Raw genomic sequence first — 3,795 nt, forward strand, 5'->3', positions numbered from 1 at the left:
TTGTGGGACAAACGGGGACTGGAGCACAGGCAAAGTGTCCCAGAAAGGAGTTATACAGAGCCCATGTGTACTCTCACACACAAAGACAGTCAGTGACTTTGCCAAAAGGTCTGATTGGAGCCAAGTGCACCGCACAAGTGACCATAGCTGACAAAGACTGTAGTTGCTTGTTGGATTCAGGATCCCAAGTAACAACGATCCCCAACTCTTTCTATCTAGAGAACCTGTCTCACTTGCCTCTCAATTCCTTGAACGACTTGCTTGAAGTGGAAGGAGCCAACGGTCAAAGCGTCCCTTACCTTGGCTATGTTGAGGCCACCATCAGATTCCCAAAGAGCTTGCTTGGAGTCGACATCGAGGTACCTACTCTGGTCTTGGTTGAACCTGACATGCGCTCCACATTGTCATCAGTGCTTATAGGCACAAATACTTTGGATGTTCTCTATGAAAAGTATGCAGAGATCGCACCTCAGAACTTTGAGTCTCTTCCTTATGGCTACAAAGTCGTCTTAAAGACCCTTGAAATCCGGAAAAAACAGTCTGTTGATTCCAGCCTGGGAGTGGTGAGGCTTCATAGTAGGGACCTCGAGACCATTTCAGCTGGACAGACTAAGGTCCTTCAAGGATCAGTGAGCTGCACACCATCTGGTGTTGGAAAGTGGGTGATGGTGGAGTCACCAAAGTCATCGTCCCTACCTGGTGGCATCCTGGTGACAGATAGCCTGGTAAGTCTACCACCAAAGCCATCACGCTGCATACCAGTCATACTCAGAAACGAGTCACAGCATGACGTCACCCTGCCCCCAAAAGCTGTGATAGCAGAGATACATGCTGTCAAGAGTGTTCAACCTGTCAAGACCCCTGACTCAGACTCTCCTACAAAATCTGACAAAAAACCAAATCTCGACTTTGACTTTACTGATTCTCCTGTACCCAACGAGTGGAAGGAGAGGATAAAAGAGAAGTTGAATTCCATGCCAGAGGTGTTTGCAATGCACGAGCTTGACTTTGGCCGCACTGACAAAATCAAACACCATATAACTCTCGGTGACGAGACACCATTCAAACACAGGCCAAGACCTATACATCCGCAGGACATAGAAGCTGTGCGTACCCATCTCCAGCAACTCCTCGATGCAGAAGTCATCCGTGAATCAGAGTCACTTTTCTCCTCGCCGATCGTAGTCGTCAGGAAAAGGAATGGCGATGTCAGACTCTGCATAGATTACAGAAAATTGAATGCACAAACGGTAAAGGATTCATATACCTTACCCAATCTGGAAGAGTCCTTCTCAGCATTGACCGGGTCCAGGTGGTTCTCGGTGCTCGATCTCAAATCGGGCTTCTATCAAATAGAGATGGAGGAGGCAGACAAACACAAAACCGCATTCGTCTGCCCTCTAGGATTCTTCGAGTTCAACAGAATGCCTCAGGGGATAACCAACGCCCCTAGCACGTTCCAGAGACTCATGGAGCGTTGTATGGGAGAGTTGAACTTGAAGCAAGTCCTAGTTTTTCTGGATGACCTCATCGTCTTCTCCTCTACATTGGAGGAGCACGAGGAGAGGTTGATGCACGTGCTCAACCGATTGAAAGAGTTTGGCTTGAAACTGTCACCAGGGAAATGCAAGTTCTACCAAACTTCTGTAAAGTACCTCGGGCACATTGTGTCTCAAAAGGGCATTGAGACCGATCCTGACAAATTAGCAGCACTAAAAACCTGGCCAAAACCAAACAACTTGAAGGAGCTAAGAATCTTCCTGGGTTTCTGCGGTTACTACCGCCGGTTCATTAAAGACTATTCTAAGATCGTGAAGCCGCTTAACGAGCTCACTGCTGGCTATCCACCACTAAGAAAGCACGCTAAAACCACAGTGAACCCTGAGAAGTATTTCAATCCAAAGGACGTCTTTGGTGACAGATGGACACCTGCTTGCCAAACAGCGTTCGACACTATAATCGAAAAGCTGACAACCGCACCCATTCTCGGGTTTGCTGACCCTAAGCTCTCCTACATTTTACATACAGATGCAAGCACGTCGGGCCTCGGTGCTGCTCTCTACCAGGAGCAACAGGGACAGAAGCGCGTCATTGCTTATGCGAGCCGAGGTCTGTCGAGGTGTGAGTCCAGGTATCCCGCTCACAAATTAGAATTTCTTGCCCTTAAGTGGGCAGTAACAGAGAAATTCCAGGATTACCTGTACGGAAACACATTCCTTACTGTCACAGATCGCAATCCATTAACATACATTCTTACCTCAGCTAAGCTCGACGCCACGAGCTACAGATGGTTGGCCGCTCTGTCGACGTTCGATTTCCAGCTACAGTACAGAGCCAGTAAGCAGAACCAGGACGCGGACGGACTGTCCAGACGTCCTCACGGCAGAGTACCTGATGACACATCATCACAAAAAGAGTTGGAGAGAATACAACAATTCACAAAAAGACACTTGTCAGAGGCTGATTATGCACACCTGAATGAAAGCACCATCAAAGCCATCTGTGAGAAGCATTTGGTCCATGAAGTAATCAACAATCACCCTGGGGAAACATCACCCAGCACCACCTTGGTTGTGTCACTTGCCCACCACCCAAAGGCTCTCCCTCAAAGCTTTGAAGAGGAGGATCAGCTTGGTGGCTTACCTGTCATTCCACCATTAGCACCAGCTGAACTAAGAGACAAACAAAATGCTGATCCCTGCATTGGTGAAGTCATCAGGCAAGTGGAGTCAGGAGAGAAACCTCCACCCTCCTTGAGGAAAGAACTTCCTGAGCTTGGTCTCTTATTGAGGGAGTGGAACAAACTGGAGGTCTCAAATGGTGTTTTGTATCGCAGGCGACAAGAGGGTGCTCAGACTCACTACCAGCTTGTACTCCCTGAAGCCCTGAGATCCGTAGTCCTCGAGAGCCTCCACGACGACATGGGCCATATGGGCACGGAGCGCACGCTAGATCTTGTCCGGAAGCGATTCTATTGGCCCAAAATGTCAACTGAGGTGGAAAATAAAGTCAGAACCTGCAACCGTTGCATACGACGTAAGACCATGCCCGAGAAAGCGGCACCACTCATCAACATCGTGGCTACAAGACCACTTGAACTCGTGTGCATGGATTTTCTCAGTGTGGAGCCGGACTCAAGTAACACAAAAGACATTTTGGTCATTACCGACCATTTTACGAAATATGCCGAAAGCGAAACTAACCCACCAAAAGCAGTAAGGCGACCAAGAACTCGACAACATTCTAAAAATGACACATCAAATGGAGCTGATGGGGATGAATCCCAATCTGATTCTGAGGGATATCACTATCACAGAAACCTAAGAGTGGAAACACTAGGTTTCAACCTGACTTCAGAACCTACGGAATACTTACCTGAAAGGAATGAACCAGAACCTGACTTGACTGCTGTTGAGCAAGATCCTTCAGACGTAGCCAAAGCTTTCCCTGAAGATCCTCCAGTAGAAACTTATGATTTAGGCTTACCTGATACTGAAGAGAAAGACCTACCTGATCCTGAAGAGAGGAACTCAATCGCTGAACAGGAAATTGGAAGCCTACCTGAGAAAGACCTGGATAATGTCCATCCTTCTACTCAACCTGCTCAGGAGAGCAAAGAAAACACAAGTGATCTGGGTCAAACGGACAACCAAAATGAAAGTGACTGTTCGGGAAGACCTGTCAGAGACAGAAAACCGACTAAAAGACTGACTTATCCTGAGCTAGGAAACCCGTTGGTTACAATAGTTCAGTCCTTATTTCAAACCTTGAGTGATGTGTTTACAGATTCTCTTG

Source organism: Archocentrus centrarchus, chromosome 24 (assembly GCF_007364275.1).
Source record: "Archocentrus centrarchus isolate MPI-CPG fArcCen1 chromosome 24, fArcCen1, whole genome shotgun sequence".
Lineage (NCBI taxonomy): Eukaryota > Metazoa > Chordata > Actinopteri > Cichliformes > Cichlidae > Archocentrus > Archocentrus centrarchus.